This window comes from Chiloscyllium punctatum, chromosome 30 (assembly GCF_047496795.1).
Source record: "Chiloscyllium punctatum isolate Juve2018m chromosome 30, sChiPun1.3, whole genome shotgun sequence".
Classification (NCBI taxonomy): domain Eukaryota; kingdom Metazoa; phylum Chordata; class Chondrichthyes; order Orectolobiformes; family Hemiscylliidae; genus Chiloscyllium; species Chiloscyllium punctatum.
This window is the reverse complement of record NC_092768.1, coordinates 22414195-22435673: the sequence shown is the minus strand read 5'-3', so window position 1 is coordinate 22435673 and position 21479 is coordinate 22414195. Positions and strand designations below refer to the sequence as shown.

The window sequence follows — 21479 nt, the reverse complement described above, 5'->3', positions numbered from 1 at the left end:
GCCTACCTGTATGCAGTTGACTGACTCAACACTGACCAGAGATTCAAGCTGAGATGGATCTGCTTTGTGGTTCAGCTACAGCTTTTTGCTTTCGTTCTGCATTAAGCGTCATAACATACTTGAAACAGTAACTCTTGTTTCTCTCTCCGTAAATGCTGCCAGATCTGCTCAGGTTCTCCAGCACTTTTTTTTTATTCAAGGAGTTTTTGAGGACCAAGATCGTCTGTGTGTGGACCCACAGGAGAGGGGAGAAATACTAAACAAATATTTCACATCCGTGTCTACCGTGGCAAAGGACATGGCAGCTAGAAAGCTTGGGGAAATAAATAGTGATGTCTTGAAAAGTGTCCGTATGACAGAAGAGGAGGTGTTGGAGGCCTTAAGACGCATAAAAGTAAATAAATCCCCTGGACCTGATCAGAGAAATTAAGAACCGGCGAATAACCAGGTAAAGAGTAGGGACCCATTAAGGACTAAATTGACGGTCAGTATGTGCAGCTGGAAAGCATAGCTAAGGTTATAAATGACTTATTTGCATCTATGTTCACTATAGAAATCAGTTGTGATATACTTGAACAAATCAGCAGAGGAAGATAATTTTCAGAGTTTTCATAGATCATAGAACACAAAGTTGATAAATATCCAGGCTTCTGTAGGAGGCAATCAAGGAGATTGCACGGTCTGTGACACTAACTTTCAAGGCCTCTTTGGTCACAGGAGGGTTGCCGGAGGACTGAAGGACAGCCACTGTGACCTTGAAGAAGGGCTATAGGGGTAAAGCAAGCAACTATAGACCAGTCAGTCTAGCAGCAGTGGTAGAGAAATCATTGGGAAGAACAAGGAGGGGCAGAATTAATCTCCACTTGGAGGGGCATGGACTGAGCAAGGATGGTCAGCATGGCTTTATCGAGGGAAGATCATGTCTAGTAAACTTGATGGGATTTTTTTGAGCAGGTGATGTAGTCTACATGGGCATCAGTAAGACTTTTGACAAAGTCTCAAATGGCAGACTGGCTAAGCAGCTAGGAGTCCTTGGGATGGGTTCAAGGGTAATTTTGGTAAATTGAATCCAAATTTGGCTCAGTGGTAGGAAGATGAGTGTGATGGTAGCCTGTGTCGAGTGGTTCAGTGCTTGTTTGTAGTGTGTAGTGTGCATTAATTACCAAGAAAAATTCATGGTTTGGTAAACAGCAAGAAGGAAAGCCTTAGATGGCAGGACATTATGGACAGGCTGGTCAGATGGGCTGAACAGTGGCATATGGAACTTAATCCTGAAAAATGTGAGGTGATGTATTTTGGGAGGATGGACAGGACAAGGGAAAGCATGTTGATTAGTAAGACCCTGGTGTCCGTGTGTGTATGTCTCTGAATCCGTAGATCCTTGGAGGCAGCAGATTAAGTGGCTAAGAAGGGCATATGCGATGCTTATCTTTACTAGCCAAGGTAAGTGAGGAGGTTATGATCGAGATGTAGTTAGTTAGGCTGCAGCTGGAATATTATGAAGTTCTGGTTGCCACTCTGTAGTATTGATGTGTTTGATGTGAAGTGGTTGAAGAGGAGGTTGACCCAGTATGTTGCTTGTGCTGGTGTGATTTGGATATACAGAGAGAGGCTAGATAGGCCAGAGTTGCTTACCTTGGAGCAGAGAAGGCAGCAGGGAGACCTGATTGAGGTAAACTGTGAGGGGCATAAATAAGGTACGTAGGGCGAAACAGCTCTCATTGCTAAAGGGGTTAATAACTGGGGCAGTTTTCAAGTTAGGGGTAGGAGGCTCAGACAGAATTGAGGACAGGAAATTTTGCCCAGAGGGTGGTGGGGTACCTGAAACTCTGCTTGTAAAAGTGGTAGAGGCAGGAACCCTCAAGATATTTTTAAGAACTAAATTAGAGTAACACTTGAAACACCGTAGTGATGGAATTTGGGATAAGAATAGATGGATGTTTGGTGAAAGCATGGACACGCTGGGCTGAAGGAATCATTTCTGTTCTGTTTTTAAAAAAAATTCTGTAAACTGGGATGAAATCCCAGAAAACTGCCTTGACCCTCATCAGCATTTGTGGCCACCATCAATCTGTGCTCGGAGGTGGTGTCAGTCCTGAAACCTGTGTCGTCCTCCCCAGCGCCCAAACCACTCCGCCCCAAGCAACTGAATGAAGGTTCCACCTTTGGGTGGGATGTAAAGGCGTTCCTGAGGAAGGTGTGGAAGCCGATGAAGTTCTAGGCTCCCACAACCCATCTCCGGAGTGAAACTTCTCGGCTGTGTTTGGTAGTTTTTGGCAGTAGTTGGGAAGGGAGCGACGTATTAATTCTGAGCTTGTTTCTTTCTTTTGACCCTTTTTAGTGAAACCCTCCCGTGCGGCAGAGGAGACCGTGACTGAACCGGTGGGGTGGAGACACCGTCTAAACCTGCAGACGCAGCGGGATATTTGGTAAACGGAGTAGCGGCTGCCCTGAGCTGGGCACGGCAAACCTATCAGCCTCCAATCACCTGGACTGACTCCATCCTCATCTGCCGGTGGGACGTGACAGCAGAGAGCACCAGAAACAACAACATGGCACAGAGGAACGCATGGCAGCAGAGGACAGACGGCCCTCTGCACTAAACGGTGCATGCCGGCAGCTGTAGCGGTGAGGATCAGCGTTGATGCCGGTCGGTCTGCTGGCTGAAGGGCTTGGCTGCATCCCCGAGCCACCCCCGTCCCTTCCCCTTGACTCACGGCTTCCAAACGCTCTGTTCAAACCCAACCCCCTCTGGCGAACAGTGCCCAGCAGCCCAGAGGCAGGACTGGCTGTGGGCAGCTTGGAATTGTTTCTGCTTATAAAGAGCCAGCACAAGGAAGGCTGGCTTATGCTCCAAACAGTCAGCGTGAAAGATTTCCTGACCAGGAGGCCTACCCGAAAGTGACACATTTCCTCTCTGCCGAGGGTGAGTGGTTTACACCCAAAGCTGCCAAAGTACAGAAAAGCAAAGTCAGCCCTCGGCGTGCACAGACACACAAAGGAGACAGGAGGAGGAGGAAGAATTGGAAACAACAGGATCTCCGATAATTGACCGTTGGAGTAAGGGACCTGAGGGTACGGCCGGCCCTCCACTTCATATCTGGTGCAACCCCCACCTCCAAGGAGGAGATGGGCAGATAGGATCAAAGCCCCTTGTTCTGGTAGGACCATGCTTTTATTTTGTGAACATTAATTTTTGTTAGAAAGCTGTTTTTGGGGTGAAAAACTGCATTTGCAACCAAGGAGCCTCTCTGTTCACACACAGTGACTGGCAGAAGATGGGTGAGAGAATCCCTGCGTGCTGGATGAGTATTCATAACTAAACTAATCTGTCAACTCTTTGCTGTGTTGGAAATGTTCGTTCTTTTTATTTCAAACTATTGGCTTCAACCAGCTGCTTTTTTTCCTCTCTTAAATTAAGCTCAATGCCCTTGATTGTCCTGGTTTTTATTTCACGTTCATATGTCCATGGCAGATTAAAGGAATTTATTTGTCCCAGTGGGAAACCTTTTAACCTCCCCAGGTTTTTTCCCATGTTCTTGGGAAGGTGCCATTTTCTGCATTTGCTCTTTATTACAGTCTGCAGCCCTGGGAGGGGAAGGAACCAACGTCTCGCCAAAAAATTGTTGTTCCAAGTTTCTGTCCTTTTATTTTCCCCGTCCTCTCCTTCTCTTTCCAAATTGCAGTTCTGTTTCCTAAAAAGGTAGCAAGTTGGTCGGTGTGTTGTTTCCAGCTAGGGCTGGTTTGGCAGTCCTAGGTTGGGGGTCTGAATAGTTGCAACGAGTGACTTGTAGGTTGCCCTCCTTTTATATCAGCCCAGCTGTGCTGCTGTTTTCTGTCTCTGCTGCTTCTTCTGATTGGCTGGCTGACCAGGTCACTTTGGGCTCTGCAGGGTGTGGGTTTGTCTTTTGTTTTTTTGTTTAGATGTTTGTGCATTCGCAAGGGATCCTCGTGTCCATTAAGCCACCCCCTTGAATCATGCAGAACTTGTGGAACAGCTCAGCAGTTCTGCAACGTAGCAAGCACGTGTTTGTAGCACAGTCTCAATAATGGTGAATCAGCATCTTAAGCCTCTTACTGTTAGACATTTGTTAGACTCCAACAAAGTGGTTTGGGGCTTGGGTCTGTGACTGAGAAATACCTTTTTTAGCACATGGGGTTTCAGAGTAGACAGTGTTTGAAAGAATCAAGCATACACCGTCAGGAATCTAATCACGACGTTCAAGTTGTTCATAGATTTTTTAAAGTAAAATACTTACATTTCTATAGCACCTTTCATAAATCCAGGACACCCAATATGTGCAATTCAGTCAGTGACATCCTTCTGCAGTGTAGTATCTGTAATGAACCCAGAAGCCAACTTATGCATGGAACGCCTTCAGGGACCACAGTGTGTCAGTGACTGGGTAACTTGTTTTGATGAGTTACCCAGTCACAGAGTCATACAGCATGGAAACAGACCCTTTGGTCCAACCAGTCCATGCCGACCATAATCCCAAACTGAACTGGTCCCACTTGCCTGCGCACAGCCCATAACCCTCCAACCATTTCTTATTTATGTACTTATCTAAGCTTTAAATGTTGTAACTGAAACCGCATCCACCACTTCCTCTGGACATTCATTCTACACCTGACCCTTTGTATGTGGTTTATAAAAAAAAAAAGCTTTTAAAAATCTTTCTCCTCTCACCTTAAAATAATTTACCCCCAGTCTTGAAATCCTCCACCGAGAGAAAGGAAACCTGCTATTAACCCTATCTATACCCCTTCTTGATTTTATAAGCCTCTATAAGGTCGGCACTCCAGTGGGGAAAAAAGGTCCCAGCCTATTCAGTTTGCTATATCAGTTTGCTCGAGATTGAAATTGGGGTCCAAACATCAGGGTTAACTCCCCTATTCCTCTTCAAAATATATCTATGGGATTTTTTACATCCACCTGAGGGGACATGGATATTAATGTAGAAAAATGGATACCTGGGAGTGAGTTACAGTCTGGAATCTAATCGAGGCGTTCGGAAGGTTTATATTTAGAATAATGGATACCTGGGAATGAGTTACAGACTGGAATCTGATCGAGGGGTTCAGATGGTTTATATACAGAATAATGGATACCTGGGAGTGAATTACAGATTGAAATGTAGTTGAATCCATATTTTGGGTTTGAACTGCTGCGTAAAACTTTCATACAATCACACTTTGCAGCATTGCACTTTCAGGATCTCTACCATTTTAGCCTTTAGCTCCTTGTGCAAAGTGGGCAGTGGCCAAGCTACAGGAAAAAAAAGAGCGATATATGAGATAGAGAGAGAGCGAGAGAGAGAGAGAGACACTCTCCTCAGAATTGATAAGCAAGGAAGCATTTCATCACATGAGAAAGAAAATGTGGGGGAAGAAACCGAACCGCCTGTCTGATCACCAGAGAGAAAGTGAAAGAGATGAACAAGCTTTAAGCTTCTTCATAGCTAAACAGGAAGCCTGTTGATAAATGTGAAGCCAAATGGAAAAGGCCATTATGTATTCCGGAAGATACACGGACGTCTTCAGAAAAAAACACGTGTACCAAGTAAGTTGGCTGTTTGCTTTCCGTGAAAGGGAGATCACCAGATCTGCAGAGTGTTATAAATTACATAGAATTTGCTTAAAGTATACAGCACCGAAATAGTTTGTTTGGTCCAACCTGCCCATACCATTTCTGCTCTACCCTGGCCTCCTTGCCTGTTTCCTGTAACTCAGCGTTCCATGCTACTTTACATTTATCTAGCATTCCCTTAAATGTTTCACGACTCTTTGTCTCAAACGCTCCCTCTAGTATCAAGTTTCACGTTCACTTGAGTGAATATGTTTCCTCTGCATTCGTCAGTTGACTTCCTGCTAATGATACATTGAAGTTAGCCGGGAAATAAAGTCGACTTAACACCTTTTGTAACTTTTTAATGTGCTTCTGTTCAGCCTTCCTGGCTCGCTTGTCCTTTTCCTGATGGGTAAAATGTTGCATTTCTGGTAAAGTGCTTGTAAATCGTTTACAGTCTGTCCAGTGCCTTTCTGTCCTGTAATAGTGAGCAGAACTGTGCAAGTACATCGTACATTCTGTACACATGGTTCAGCACACCCACCCTCCCAACATTCTGTCGTTACCATTCAGCCGCAAGATCAGCTCTTGTACAGTGAAGAGCACAGGAGGGAATACCAGACATACCTGAAACTGAGGTGTCAATCTGGTGAAATTACAACACTTGCGTGCCAAAAATGTTCCACATGCACTGTCCTTATTGTCTTAATTTGTAAGCAGTATCTTGTTGAAGCACCTTTGGACATTTAGATAAATTACGTTTACTGTGTAGCCCTCCGGTAAGCTCCAAGGAGGACCAGGAGCTTGAATTGTTAAACAGCAGGAGCTTGTTATGAAGGTGTTCACTCTACAGGCCGTAAGGTTTGAGAATGTGAGAGACTAAATGGTCAATGACATCATCAATATGTCACATGATTAGAACAACATCTGCCAGGACTTTGCCCACTCACGCAACTTGTCTGTATCCCTCTGTAGACACTTTGTGTCATTCACACCATTTGCCTTCCCATGCAGGGCTGGGTCAAACCCAGGCAAGTGGGAAGAGTTTAGTTTGGCAAACTTGACTGGCATGGACGAGTTGGAACGAAGGGTCTGTTTCTGTGCTGTGTGACTCCTGTTTCACATTGAGTAGAAAGTTATACATTCAAAGATAGTACATTCATTTCTGTCGTCCAGGCCAGTAAGTATTGTAATTAATTGTGGCTCTAAAACTGATCCTTGAAAATGTCCCTTCATCCCAAGTCTCTGTCTTCTGTTAGTCAATTCTCTACCAATCTTCTATAAGGTGGCATGGTGGCTCAGTGGTTAGCACTGTTGCCTCGCAGCGCCAGAGACCCGGGTTCAACTCCAGCCTAGGCAACTGTCTGCGTGGAGTTTGCACATTCTCCCCGTGTCTGCATGGGTTTCCTCCCACAGTCCAAAGATGTGCAGGGTAGATGAATTGGCCATGCTAAATTGACCATAGGTTAGGTGCATTAGTCAGGGGGAATAGGTCTGGGTGGGTTACTCTTCGGAGGGTCAGTGTGGGCTAATTGGGCCAAAGGGCCTGTTTCCACACTGTAGAGGAATCTAATCTAATCTTTAAAAAAAATTTAAGCCAATCTTTTATCAAGAGAATGTGACAGAAGAAAGTTTTCTTTTTGAAATCCAAGCTGACTATTTCCTGGCATTGTACTTTAAGTTTCTATACAGTTTTCGATTTCCTCCACTGGGAGGAATTCTATTCCATTTTCTACCATTCTTGTTAAGATGACAAGTCTTTAGCTCTTATGAAAGCAATTTGTCACTATAGTAGCAAAAAATGAACTAATAATTTCCAGCTTTCATCACCTGACTTTAGTATCTGAGACCTCAATTTGAGACTTTTAAACTGGTTTTAACACTAGGAGAAAACCAGGTTCAGCCAAACTTGCAAAACCATTGTGAGGTTCACAAAGATCACCAGAACCAAATTTAACAGTTTATCAAAAGAAACTGAAACTCGTGTGTGAAGAAGTTCTCATCTGATTTCTTTCAGTTATACCTCTTGGGCTTTTATGGGTGAGTCGACCATACATTATCCAGCTTGTTTAAAAACCATGACTGCTGACGTGGAAACACCCAAGTTCAATGTATTTCAAGAGAACAGCTTATGGTCAGAGCAGGGAAGGAAAAAGGAATTTTAATACACAGAAGCAGGGCCAGGACTTGTACAATTAATGGTAGGTGGTGTTGCAGAACAGATAGATGTAGGGATTCAGATACTTAATTATTTGAAGTTTTCATCACATGTAGACAGGGTAGTTAAAAAGGTTTGCCTTCATTGCTCAGGCCCTTGCATATAGGAGTTGGGACATCATGTTGAGGTTCTACAGGACATTGATGAGGTCTCTTCTAGAGTCACCGAGATGTACAACATGGAAACAGACCCTTTGGTCCAACTCGTCCACGCTGACCAGATATCCTAAATTAATCTAGACCCATTTGCCAACACTTGGCCCATATCCCTCTAAACCCTTCCTATTCATATACCCATCCAGATGCCTTTTAAATGTTTAATTGTTCCAGCTTCCACCACTTCCTCTGGCAGCTCATTCCATACATGTGGTACCCTTAAGTTGCCCCTTAGGTCCCTTTTTTAAATTTTTCCCCTCTCACCTTAAACCTATGCCCTCCAGTTCTGAACTCCTCCACCTCCGAGAAAAGACCTTGCCTATTTACCCAATACATGCCCCTCATAATTTTATAAACCTCTATGAAGTCACTCTTCAGCTTCTGACACTCTAGCGGAAACAGCCCCAGCCTTTTCAGCCTCTCTGTATAGCGGGAGCCCTCCTAATTCCTGGCAGCATCCTTCTGGAATACTGCATCCAGCTCTGATTTGGAAGGATATTGTTGAGCAAGAGAGAGCTCAGAAGAACCTTGCCAGGATGCTGCTGAGTATGGAGGATTTGAGTTTGAAAGGCTGGATGAGGCTGGCACTTATTTCCCTGGAGCGTAGAAGGTTGAGAGGTGACCTTACGGAAGTTTATAAAATCATAAGGAGTGTAGATAGGATTAACGGCAGGTGTTATTTTTCCCTCGTATGTGCAACTTCAAGGCTAGGGTGCGTATTTTGTTAAGGTGAGGGAAGAGAGATTTTAAAAAGACATGAGGGGCAAATTATTTTAGAGGGAGGGTGGTTGGTGTGTGGAATTAACTTCCAGGGGAAGTGGTGGATCTACATACAGTTACAATGTTTAAAAGACACTTGGATAAGTACGTGAAGAGGAAAGGTTTGGAGGGATGTGGGCCAGGAGCAGGCAGGTGGGACTAGTTTAGTTTGGGGTTATGTTCGGTGTGGACTGGTTGGACTGAAGGGTCTGTTTCTGTGCTGTATGACGCTAAGTCAAACATTCTCCCTCACTCCATGCCTGTATTTCTCAGCACCTCATAACAGTAAACAATAATAAAGCCAACTGGAAATTCACCAAGAGCTCAGGATATTTACATATTTGCCACTATTTGAGTATACGGGACATCAGCTAAACAACCGCAGTCACAGGTTCAAATTTAACATTTCAAGGATTCAAAGCACCTTTTTTTTTAAACTGCACATTCTTGACCTTCTTGTTTAATACAAGTCACATACTCCTTTTTTTTTTAAACTTTATATCTGCGCGTGTGTGTGCGTGTATTTTTTATAGAATCCCTATAATATGGAAACAGGCCGTTTGGCCCAACAAGTCCACACCGACCCTCAATGAGCATCCCGCCCAGACCCATTCCCCTACCCTATCTCTGTAATCCTACATTTCACATTGCTAACGTACCTAACATCCACATCCCTGAACACTCTGGGCAATTTAGCATGGTCAGATCCCCCCACAACCTGCACATAGAATCATAGCATCCCTACAGTGTGGAAACAAGCTCAACAAGTACACACTCTGAAGAGTGACCCACTCTCCTACCTTATTACACGGCGTTTACCCCTGACTAATACACCTCAACTACACATCCCCGAACACTCTGGGCAATTTAGCATGGCCAATTCACGATAACCCGCACATCTTTGGACCGTGGGAGGAAACTGGAGCACCCAGAGGAAATCCACGCAGACATGGGGAGAATGTGCAAACTCCACACACAGTTACCCGAGGCTGGAATTGAACACGGGACCTTGGTTCTGTGAGGCAGCAGTCCAACCACGGAGCCAAACTCAAATGTTTGATGTCAAGTTTTATTATTTTTCTTCGGTTAGTAAATAACAAAATACCTCTTTTTGTTCAAACCCGCTTTTTAGTTTGGTCTTATACTATGTTTCAAATGAAGAGCAATAAAGCAGCTTGCCAGAAAGAATTAAAGATATTTGTTCTGACTGATCGAGGGGTTAAAAAGAGTAGAGTTGATTCATCACTCATTTGGTTTAAAAGGTGGTTCTCTCTGCTGAGAGCTCAGTTCAGATGAGGAAGTGCTGCATTTTCAAATGAATAGTCTAAACTGAGTCTATGTCTGCCCTATATGGTGAATGTAAAAGATACCATGATAACTGTTGCAAAGTTAATGGGGAATTAGATTAGATTCCCTACAGTGTGGAAACAGGCCCTTCAGCCCAACCAGTCCACACTGACCCTCCAAAGAGTAACCCACCCAGACTCATTCCCCTCTGAATGATGCAATTTAGCATGGCCAATTCACCTGACCTGCACATCTTTGGACTGTGGGAGGAAACACAGGGAGAATGTGCAAACTCCACGCAGTCACCCGAGGCTGGAATCGAACCTGGTGCTGTGAGGCAGCAGCGCTAACCACTGAGCCACTGTGCCGCACTAAATTAGTTAGCCCTCAGCCAACATAACATTTATGAAAAAAACATTAGCATCAACAGGACCATTGTCACATGGCTATGGAACTATTCTGTGCTTAGAATGGCTGCTTTTGTTTTGTAAATTACAATGACAAAGCCACTTTTTAGAAAGTTAAAAGTCCTTAATAGTGCGTAAGGCCCAAACATTCATTGTGCACACTGTAGGTGCAAGTTCTTTAATTTTTTTTTTCTGGACAGGACATTGTCTCTGACAGGTAAAAACAATGACTGCAGATGCTGGAAACCAGATTCTGGATTAGTGGTGCCAGAAGAGCACAGCAGTTCAGGCAGCATCCGAGGAGTATTATCTCTGACAGTAACAGCAACCAGGTTCAGCTGTGTTTCCTTCAGCAGTCACAGTGCAAAAAACTTGTGTTCCACTCTTCCCTTTGGTTAATGTGTAAGGGAGTTAGACTTTAAGCCCTGTGTCCACTGACCAAAACATGCAGGTTAGCCAATTACAAAATGATCAGTCATCAATTAGTGTAAACTTTGGCTGAGTCGGTCATACAGCACCTGGGTAATCATAGATAGTGTGTACTATTTTAAGGCATATTGTTTTCCTTCTAGTTATTGCTGATGATCTGGTGACTGTTCAGCAGCACTAATACAACTTTCCAAGGTCATGTGCTTGTGACCAACCATCAACGGTTTAATATCGTGTCCCTGAGTCACTGGGATCTGCAGCAGGCGTTAAGGTATCGAACTCCTTTTCAGCATTTGTAAATGTGACAGGGGGCTAGGAGTTCCAGTTTCACCCTGAGATTGTTTGCTGTCCAGTGTTTTGAGCTGTGGAGCACCTGCATTTTCTGCTGGCTGCTGTCCTCGAAACGTCGATTTCGCTGCTCGTTGGATGCTGCCTGAACTGCTGTGCTCTTCCAGCACCACTAATCCAGTATTTGCTGTCCTGTCTTGCTTGCTCGCACGCTCCTTTGCAAGTGCTGTGTTTCACTCGTGTGATTTCTCATTTGTTCCATCGCGCCTCTGGGCCTTGCACCCCCTCCCCTCCTCTCCTCTGTGCTGTATACCTCTACACCATCGGACCCCCCTCTTGCACTCTGCCTGCCTGGCCACTCTTTTTTTTGCTTTGTGTGTGTGTCTCTGTCTCTGTGCTGCACCTTCAGACAGCAGTTTCATTTGTGTGACTGGCTGGGACGTTGCTCATTTCACCTAAGTTCCTACCTCCATCTTCCAGCTCTTCACCCATCCCCCTCCACCAAGTAGTGCATTGGTTGTTTGTGTTAAAACGTAGTCTTTGTGATGTGCAGCGCCTGCTTTAAAAACATCTCCAAGCTGCTTCTGTGGGCCACGTGCAGCCCCCTGGCCAGCCAGCTCATGAAGTCCAGCCTTCTCTTCTTTGCAGCTTTCTGGTTCTCACTTGCTTGGGGGTACACCTCTGGCCTTGAGCCCAATGGGCTGGTCATTATCACTTTATTGTTTGTGGGACGTTTGGACAGGGTTCCTGTGCACAAAGTGGCTGCGTCTATGTTCCTCGTGACAGTGCTTCAGGACGGTGCTTCAGAACAGCACTCTGAGGTGCTTTTGTAAATACGTGAGCCAGAAAGCCTTTCAGTTCTTTCCACGTCATGGGCTCGCTGAGTGAGTGCTAGTGTTTACAAGCCATGCTGCAGGTGTTCCAGACCACAGAGGGAGAGACACGAACAGAGAGGCAGAGATGTGCACACAGCGAGTTACACTCACTGTCCTCTGGTGAAGGCAGTGGATGGGCAGCTTAGCACCTTCCTATGTCAGGATGATCAAAACTCTGCGTGCCAATGTGGTACGTTGTGACTCTGAACTGCCTTCGATCAGTGGTGCATATTTCTGCTACCAGAGCTCTGCTAATCAAGGCTTAAAATTACAAGGACTGGTTGCGTAGACCAGAATTATATTTCCTGCAGCACAGAAGATTGTTGGGTTATTTAATTTGCAGTATTTGAGACTTATTTGGGTGGATATGGAGAAACTATTAATTTGTGAAGTAGAAGTGGGGAGTCCATAACAGTCCATAAGATCCGGGCTGTTCAGAGCAATCAGGAGCTCGGTCCCCACCTTCTCCCTCTCCATTTCTCCCATCTCCCCCACCCAAAAAGAAACCTGTAAAGGGTGTGGATTAATTGGAATTGTTAAAGGTCAGCAATCCAAGCTGGAATTTAAAGCATAAATAAGCCATGATCGAAATGAAAGACAGACTAAGCTCAAGTGGTTTCCTGCTGTTCCAAGGAACTCCTGTGAAGCATTTGATCATAGACTGGCCCCACTAACAGTATTACAGTGGACATGTACACGTGTATAATGCCCACAATGAATCAGTGCTGTTCAACAACATATGGTTGCTATTTTGTCCCTTGCGCTGTTCCTAGCTCCACCACGGGGTGATTGAGTCAACAATGGCTGTTTTCTTTGACCCCCTTTGATAATTATTTTCTGCAAGACAATCACGATATTTAAGAGGAAATTAGATAAGTATTTCACAAATGCTGTGACTGACTTGACAGTTACGCATAATGCATTCCATAGTCCCTTAACCCTTTACTGTTCATTTTATCTTCCTATCCCCTCCCTGCCTGTTTTGTGCTAATCCCAGCTTTACACCACCCTAAAATGTTAGGAATAAGGTCCACAGATGTCACTTACCCGCTGTGCCCATTCTTCATGTGACAAGCCTTAAATTGGGGGTAAAGACCTGTGGCCAAGTCTTATCCTGACCTCCCCCCACGCATGCAGTTTCCAATGGAGTACAGACCTGCAGTCTGTGGGGTTACATTGTTACTGATTTGAGCTATTGTGCATAGTGTAATCATCAATGTGTTCTCGCAGTGCTGGGTAGGGTGGTTCACACTGTCGCCAGACTCACTGCACTCAGCACTGCGGAAGGACATTCTCATCCATAGAATCCCTACAGTGTGGGTGCAGGCCATTCAGCCCACTGAGTCCATGCCAACCCTCCAAAAGAGCGACCCACACCCCCTACCCTGTATTTCCCAAGCTAATCCATCTAGCCTGCACATCCTTGGACACTATGGGCTATTCAGCATGGCCAAACCACCTTAATCTGCATCACTTTCCACAGGAAGGAAACCAGAGCATCCGGAGGAAACCCACACAGACATGTGGAGAATGTGCAAACTCCACTCGGACAGTCGCCTGAGGGTGGAATTGAACTTGGGTCCCTGCTGCTGTGAGGCAGCAGTGCTAACCACTGAGACACTGTGCTATCTCTTTTCTTCAAAACCCTTTATTGCCTTACCCTTCCCTGTCTCTGCAGCAATAAAGACTTTTGAGGGTACTGTTCTCCTGCAGTCCATGCCTCTTGTATGTCCCTCAAATTCTTTGCCGCACCATTGACTTCCATGTCTTCAGAGTAGGCTCCAAGCTCTGGAACTATCTCCCTTAAACTCCTTGCCTTCCTCTGCTCCTTTAGGACCCTTCTTGAGGTCATGCAATCTCTTGACACTGCTTTATCAATAAAATCAAGACTGATCTAATTATTGAACATTCCCATCAACCTTGATGACCTTCACCCACTCTGCCTCAAAAGCCTTCAAGGATTCTACTTTCACCACCTTTTGAAGAAGAGAATTCCATAGACTCATACATTTATACAGCATCGAAAGAGACCAATTGGCCCATTGTGTACTTGTCAATCAGCACAGATCTAACTATACTAATGTCGTTTTGTAGCTCTTGAACCATATCCTCCAGACCAAAGAGTATCTGACTCAGTCAGAGCACAGAAACAGACCCTCTGGTCCAACCAGTCCATGCTGACCAAGTTTCCTCATGGGTGGCACGGTGGCTCAGTGATTAGCACTGCTGCCTCACAGCACCAGGGTCCCAGGTTTGATTCCGGCCTTAGGCGACTGTCTGTGTGGAGTTTGCACATTCTCCCCGTGTCTGCGTGGGTTTCCTCCCACAATCTAAAGATGTGCAGGTCAGGGTGAATTGGCCATGCTAAATTGCCCATAGTGTTCGGTGCATTCATCAGAGGGGAATGGGTCTGGGTGGGTTACTGTTTGGAGGGTCAGTGTGGACTGGTTGGGCCGAAGGGCCTGTTTCCACACTGTAGGAAATCTAATCTAATTAAACTAGAGTCATAGAGATGTACAGCATGGAAACAGACCATTTGGTCCGACACGTCCATGTGACCAGGTATCCTAACCTAATCTAGTCCCATTTGCCAGTACTTAGCCTATATCTCTCTCAACCCTTCCTATTCATATTCCCATCCAGATGCCTTTTAAATGTCACAATTGACCCACCCTCCACCAAACCCTCTGGCAGCTCATTCCATACACATACCACCATCTGTGTGAAAAAGTTACCCCATAGGCCAATTTTAAATTTTTCCCATTCTCACCCTAAATCTATGCCCTATAGTTTTGGAATCCCTCACCCCTTGTCTATTTACCCTATCCATGCCCCTCGTGGTTTTATAAACCTCTATAAGGTCACCCCTCAGCCAGTTGCATTTGGCCCATATCCCTCTAAACCCTTCCTATCTCATGTACCTGTCGAGATGTCATTTAGGTGTTGTAACTGTACCTGCACCTATCGCTTCCTCCGGCAGTTCATTCCACACACAAACCACCGTCTATGGAAAAAGTTGCCCCTCAGGTCACTTTTAAATCTTTCTCCTCTCACTGTAAAAATATGCCCCCTAGTTTTGAACTCGCCCACCTTCAGGAAAAGATCTTTTTGTTATTTATCTTATCTATGCCCCTCATGATTTTATAAACCCAGATTCCCAACGCCCTCTGGATGAAAAGACTTCTTCTCAATTCCCATCTTACCCTTCTACCTCTTACATTAAATCTACACCTTCTGGTTGTTAACCTCTCTGTAATGGAAAAAGTGCCTTCCTATCAATGTACTTAATCTTGCAGATCTCTATCAGGTCTTCCTCCACTTTTGCCACTCCAGAGAGGTTAACCCCAGGCCTATCCAACCTTTCCTCATAGTTTGGACCCTCTAGCACAAGCAGTATCCTGGTAAATCTCCTCTGCACTCTCTCTAGGATTCCATTTGTTGCTGTCTGTACACCTGATGTCCACTGATCATTATTTAATGCCTTACCAATTTTCATATCTAAGAGTAATAGAATCATGCAGCATAGAAACACTCTTCAGTGCTACCGGTTTATGCTGCACATAATCCTAAACTAAACTAATCACACCTGCCTGGTCTTGGCCCACATCCCTCCAACTCTTTCCTATTCATGTATCTATCCAAATGTCTTTTAAACCTTGTCATTTTACCCACATCCACCAATTCCTTAGGAAGTTCATTCCACACGTGAACCACCCTCTGTGTAAAAATAATTGCCCCTCATGTCTTTTTTAAAATCTCTTTCCTCTCACCATAAAAATGTGCTCCCTAGTTTTGAAATCCCGCATCCTAGGGAAAAGACAGCTACCATTCTACCTCAGTACTGTATAAATTTCATAACGTCAAATCTCAGCCTCCTCTGCTGTAGTGAAAGAAAGTCTCAGCCTTTCTTTATAACTCAAACCTTCCACACCTGGTACATCTCTTCTGAACCCTCTCCAGCTTAATGATATCCTTCCTATAACAATGTGACTAGAACTTCACACCGTACTCCAGAAGAGGCCTCACCAATGTCTTGTACAACCTCAACATAATATCCCAACTCCCATGCTCAAAGGTTTAAATGACTGCAGTCCACTTGGTGTAGCTAAACCCACAATGCCATTAGAGATGGATTTTGACCCAGTGACACAGGAACCAAGTCAAGATAATGAGTGCTTGGAAGGAAACTTGCTGGTGGTGGTGTTCTCATATTTCTGCTGCTCTTATCCTTCTCTTAGATCCATAATTTCCTTTTAAATTCCTCCCTGCACTTTTTTCTTATACTCTAATGTGGACTCTGCCCTTGGGATCTGCCATAAGCTTTTTTATTTTAAACAGTCCTAAGCTTTATACACTTTGACATTCAAGTTTCTCTGACTTTGAGAGAAGAAAATTCTCCTCATCTGTGTTAAATGGATGACCCCCTTATTTTTAAACAGTGATTCCCAGATTCTCTCACAAGAGAAATCCTTTCCACATCCACCCTGTGAAGATCCCTACTCTTCTGAACTTGAGCAGTTACAAACTTAACTTGTCCAGTCTTTCCTGGTAATGCAACTTTTCCATTTCAGTAGTTAGTCTATAAGCTTCTCTGAAGTACTTCCAACTCATTTGCGTCCTTCCTTAGCCAAGGAGATCAATGTTATACACAGTACGGCAGTAGTCTCATCAGCACCCTGTATAAATGACGACTAAACTCCCTACTTTTGCCTTTATTTCCTCTCATGATACACTGATCCAAATAAAAAGACTGGAAAACACATAGGTGTATTTCTGTAGCACCTATCAGAACTTCAGGATCTTTCAAGGCACTGTGTGACCAGGGAGGTACATGAAGTGGAGTCTCTGGTAAGATAGCACGTGTGGCAGTCAATTTGTGCGCAGCAGTGTGCTGATAACTAGGCTCCACATCTTTGGGAGGATGTCTGTTCACAGAGTCATAGAGATGCACAACACAGAAATGGCACCTTTGGTCCAACTCGTCCATGCTGACCAGATATCCTAAATTAATCTGGTTCCACTTGCCAGCACTTGGCCCATATCCCTCTAAACACTTGCTGTTCATATACCCATCCAGATGCCTTTTAAATGTTGTAATTGTCTCTGCCTCTACCACTTCCTCTGGCAGCTCATTCCATACACTCACCACCCTGTGTGAAAAAGTTGTGCTTTCAGTCCCTTTTAAATCTTTCCTTTCTCACCTTAAACCAATGCACTCTAGTTTTGAACTAGCCTACTCTAGGGGACAGAAGACCTTGACTATTTACCCTATCCATGCCCCTTCATGATTTTAAAACCTCTATACGGTCACCCCTCATTCCTAAGAAGTGTTCTTGTGTTAAACTACTGAGTCTTAAGTAGGGGTACCATAACAATTTATTTTCAAGAAAAAAAACTGATCAAATTTAAATTCCGGCGTGACTAATAACCATCCAATCATGTACTTAGTATATACTTAATTTATACAGTTAACACCCCGGGCCCTCGCTGTACATTGAGGATGCTATGTGAATGCAAGTTGTTGTTGTTGTCGTTGTCGAAAAGGTTTGTGCCACGGTGTTGGTTTTTTTTGTTTGTTTGGAGGTGGAAATCTGGTGATGCGAGCAGCCAGGAATGTCGTGCACCTTCGCTGAGCTGACCAGGCAGTTCTGTACACCCCAGACAGGGAGTGGCAGATTGTATTCATTCAAAGTTGTGCACAGCACAAAGTCTGACGTCAAGAAATAAAGAACTCGGTCAGGAAGCTGCTTCGCTTCCATCAGTCTTTTACCCACCTCCCTCTCCCTCCAACTTCCCCGAAGCACCTAGTTTGTTCCCAAATGTTTTATCCTGGTGTCGCTTGGACAAGATTTCAGAACAGCCGGCAGTGGGCAATGAGGAGAGAGAGAGAGAGAGCCGTGATCGTTGGACTATGACCGAGTTGGTAGCCAGTATGTAAAAATTGCATTTCCTCTCTGGGAAGAGTGGTTTAGAAACTTTAATGTGTGTGCGTGTGAACTTTTTAATGCCTTCATCACCCAGCTTCCCCTCCCCATTCTCTCGTTCCCCTGAAGGTGCGTTTCAGATTTCTTTCACTTGTCAACGTGTGGCACTCTGGGGTAGTAGACCCTTAACCCCCCCCCCCCCCCCCCCCAAAAGGTTCTCAAGCGGCTTTTGCATTTTAACGCATCACTTGTAAAGCTGGTCGCAGCGGTGGGCTTGTGTGCACGAGTTGTGTAGGGTCAGTCGCTGCGGATGCTCCTGGGGCTGGGAGAAGATCCTGCCCTCTGGCTCCTGGTCACGGTGCACTTGGTGGGGGGGGGGGGGGGGGTCTGCTGTTAGTGTGATGGGTACTGGAATTGTTCTGTTCTCTGCTGCCACCAGGGCTTGCCTCGCCCCCAGCATGTGCGTTGGATCTCCCTGGCAGGGATCGTGTGTGCTGGAGTGACTGGATTGCCCCAGTTTGGCCTCTGGCTGCACTGGGGTCTGTCAGGGTGTCTCTGTCTGCAACTTCAGTGCCCCTGCCAGCAAGAGAAGCACAAAAAAAGTCAGGAGCAGTTCTGCACAGACTGACTAATTTCCACGAACGACCATTGTAGCACATTCTGGGTGGCAGTGGCCCTGCCCAAAGGATGAGTTGGCAGCATTTGAAAGAAAAGATTGCATTGATATAGTACTTTTCAGGCTCCATAAAGCACTTTACAGTGCACACACACAAAATTACGTTTAAATGCAGGCAGGTAGACAGCACTTATTTTTCTTTTTAAGGTGGTGTTAGTCCAGAAATATTAGCCTGGACGCTGAGAAGATGTTATCTTTTTTTTGAAATTATTGCCCCATGGGATCCTTTTACATCCACTTGGGAAGGCAGACTGGGCCTGCATTGGAATCAGGAATTGTAAGTGCTCACTGCCAAGCCGTGGAGAACTCCTTCTTGGCCCATGCCCATGAAGCGAAAGTTCTTGTCCATCGTGTAGGATTTCCCAGTGATGGGTTACCTATCTTTGGCTCTGGTTTCTCCTTCAGTGAAAGGGTGTGTGTGAATTGATGTTGAAATGGACACAGTGAAACAGACCAAAACCAAAGTCAGGAGAGTGAAATTGAGGGTGATCAGCTCAGCCATAGTCTCACTGAATGGTGCAGCAGACTCGATGGGCCAAATGGCCTCCTCCTGCCAGTACACCTTATGGATTCCTTCTTCAGTGTTGCTCTCCAGCTGCTTGTTCAACAACACTTAGTGTGCTTTTTCCCAGCTGCCCAGTTATTAATAAGTTTGTCCCAGCTCTGTACGTAGTGACTGCTATTGTGGAACCAGGTTCAGATAATGTAAGACAGCAGTCTGATTGAGATCTTCATCCTTTGAAAGGAGGCTCCGGCCAACCCCCTTTTTACGTGGGGCTATTTGAGGTAATCTAACACCTGTGATCGTTTAACAGAAGTAGGTTCTGGGGGTTAGCAATTTGCCAGATGGTAGCTTAATTTCGTTCAAGTTCCAGCATCAGTTTCAGATCCTCCTTTCTCTCCTAAACCTCCTGTCCCTGAGACGTAATTAGATATACAACATGTTTCTATTTCCCTGGAAACCAGCCCAATTGAACATAAAAAGCTTTGCTGTCCATGTGTGGTTTCTGTTTCCTATTCTGTCTTTTCTCACATACTCTCTTGCTTTTAATCTGCAGCTCTGATTCTCATTTGGATGTGTTTTTTGATTCTGCCTCTCTGGGGTGTGAATTTGATTCCCTGTGCAGCTGGGTGTTTTGCTTGGTTTGTTTTTAGTTCAGGGTGCGTGCATACAAGTGTACCTGGGTGTATGTGTGTATATACTGGTTGTTTCTGTGCACCTGGTTGCATGGTTTTGTTTCTGTGCGTACGGGTGCGTTGCTTGTGTCTTTGGTTTCTGTGTCACTGTTGAGTACCTAGGTTCTGAGCTTTGTTGTGCGTTTCTGCATGAGCACCCGACTATGTTTTTGGTTTTGTGTTTGTGTACACGTGCGAATGTAGAATGTGTTTTTGGTTTGCTCTTCAGGTGTGTGTCACTGATTTTGCTTTAGTTTGTTTCACGCCTCTGTGCATACCTGGATTTGTTTTAGGCTTTTTGTTTGGTGTGGAGCTGTGTCACTGGTTTAAAGTGTTTTTCTGGGTATATTTTCAGGGGGTGTGTATGTTTTTATATGTCATGTGTTGTTGGTGTTGTGTCCATATCCTGTTTCCAGCTCTCGCACGCTGTTTAACTATTGTAACCAGATACTGCCACTGAGAATTTGACTAACAGAACCACAGATTCACTGCAGTAAGCCACTAACTCTCTCATGTTTTGGGTTTAATTTTTTTTTCACTTGCTTGGTATATTCTTTAGGTGTAGCATTGTTTAAAGCTATGAACGAAGTATGGATTTGCGCTTTTAAAGTGCTTTTCAGATCCTCTGATCTTCTCTTGGCTAATCAAGCATTTGAAATGTCAGCTCCATTGTACAGAGCAAGTACCCATGAACAGCAGTGATGATCACTAATCTCTTTTAGTGATGCTGATTAAGGTATAACTAGGAAACTTGCGAGTTCACAGTGTGTGGTGGTATCTCCTAACTCCACAACAGGAGACTGATAGTGCTTTTGTTTAACTTCTCATCCATAAGATGGTATCTCTGACACCACTCCTTTGGTACTGCACTGGAGAATCCGCTTAGTTTACGTGCACCTCTCTGTGAAGTTGTCCTCAAACTAATGATGATCTGACTCTTGGGACAAAAGTGTTAGCCCAGAGTCACAGCAGGCACTGTGAGATCCAAGTTGTCAAACAGAGAGCCCTTCACTGACTTGTAAAACCGATCTCCTTGTCTTAGATAGATGGGGAAAATGACATCTCCCCACCATAGATCAGGTGATGAACCCAACATGATAATTTATTGATCCTTTGGAGGGTAAAATGGTCACAATTTTACTTAGTTGGCTAGATGAGTTCAATTCCCTTTCCCATATCCAGCTGATACAGCCTGCCTCCTCCTTGCCCCTGAAAGCAAAGAGTTTGACAAACCAACACAGACATTGGGGTTCACTAGTTGAGGATGGGGATAATTGAAGAGAGTCCCTCCCCCTAGTGAGTTGTTTATTTTGTCCAGCACCATTTATTACTGGATGTAGCAAGACTACAGAGTGTAGATCTGATCCAGTGACATGGAATCATTTAGCTTGGCTTGTGTCCTTGGTATGCAAACACAGGGGAACCTCAATTATTCAAACAACACGGATGGGGAGTATTTTGTTTGTAAAATCAAATGTTAGAATAATTAAGGTTCCTCTGCAGACTGTTGTTATACCTTCTCCAGGTTAATACTTTTTATCTTTCGGTTATATCCTAGTGCTGCTTCTGGGGAAACTTCACTAATTCCCTGGCTTGATGGTAATATTAACATGGGGGATTTACCAGTCTATGGCTTACAGATTGTGGTTGAAGACAGCTCTGCTGACTGCGATTGTCTCGCTGTGTCTCGTGGATGACCAGGCTTGAGTTGCTAAA

The 21479-nt window shown here is 44.7% G+C and overlaps 2 protein-coding genes across 9 annotated transcripts in view; both read left to right on the top strand.

Moving 5' to 3' along the window:
• The window catches only part of LOC140455252 (zinc-binding protein A33-like), a 476866-nt gene that overhangs the window by 126915 nt on the left and 328472 nt on the right, over positions 1-21479 (top strand). The window lies entirely within an intron of this gene.
• Positions 1-21479, top strand: part of LOC140455255 (alpha-1,3-mannosyl-glycoprotein 2-beta-N-acetylglucosaminyltransferase-like) — a 37685-nt gene that overhangs the window by 8470 nt on the left and 7736 nt on the right. For 2 of the 5 annotated variants that reach the window (XM_072549985.1, XM_072549986.1), the window contains exon 2: positions 2342-3161. The gene's annotated coding sequence lies outside the window, so the exon portion shown is untranslated. Of the gene's footprint in view, positions 1-232; positions 449-2341; positions 3162-10850; positions 11096-17579; positions 17918-21479 lie in introns of those variants that run through there. The other 3 variants (XM_072549987.1, XM_072549990.1, XM_072549989.1) reach the window with 3 other exon arrangements.